The sequence below is a fragment of the Humulus lupulus genome, chromosome 2, assembly GCF_963169125.1.
Source record: "Humulus lupulus chromosome 2, drHumLupu1.1, whole genome shotgun sequence".
Lineage (NCBI taxonomy): Eukaryota > Viridiplantae > Streptophyta > Magnoliopsida > Rosales > Cannabaceae > Humulus > Humulus lupulus.
The window spans coordinates 113,179,029-113,179,723 of record NC_084794.1 but is presented as its reverse complement, the minus strand read 5'-3'; the positions used below and the strand labels follow the sequence as shown (position 1 = coordinate 113,179,723).

The 695-nt window shown below is 39.7% G+C and overlaps 1 non-coding gene across 1 annotated transcript; it reads left to right on the top strand.

The window, feature by feature from the left end:
• Positions 1-338: 338 nt before the first annotated feature.
• On the top strand, positions 339-444 carry LOC133820753 (small nucleolar RNA R71). Its single transcript, XR_009887153.1, has one exon. It is a non-coding gene; the product is annotated as a small nucleolar RNA R71 (small nucleolar RNA).
• The last annotated feature ends 251 nt before the right edge of the window (positions 445-695 follow it).

Sequence of the window (695 nt, the reverse complement as noted above, 5' to 3'; positions counted from 1 at the left end):
ATTGTTCATAAGAATGCAGTCCCCCATAAATCTCACAACTCATGACATTATGTACTTCCATTGCTTGTGCGGCGAGGTTATTCTGCTCCAATTGCTTAGTTAGAGATGCCACTTGAGCGATCAATAAAGCAATAGGATCGACCTCTAAGACTCCTGCCACCTTCTTATTCTCACCCTCAGTAGGCCAATTATAGTTATTCATGGCCATCTCTTCTAGTAATTCATAAGCTTCATTAGTGTATTTTCTCATAAACACTCCTCCCGATGTTGCATCAATTATTGTCCTTGTATTTCCCCCCAAACCATTGTAAAATGTATGCACCAACAGCCACTTCTTTATTCCATGATGTGGGAACTTCCTTTGCAACTCTTTAAAACGTTCCCACACATCATATTAAGACTCCCCATCCAGCTGATGAAAGTTATTAATCTCTCCTTTGTATCGGGCTGACTTCGCAGGAGGAAAATATTTCCCAAGGAATTTCTGAGCCAGGTCTTCCCCAAGTAATTATAGAGTTGGCTTGTAATGAATTCAACCAACTCTTAGCTCTGTCTCTTAACGAAAATGGGAATAATCTTAATCTGACAGCATCGTTACTCACCCCGATCATTTTGAATGTCGAACACAGCTCTAAAAAATTTGTGATATGGAGATTTGGTTGCTCGTTTGGTAATCCCCAAAATTGTACACAATT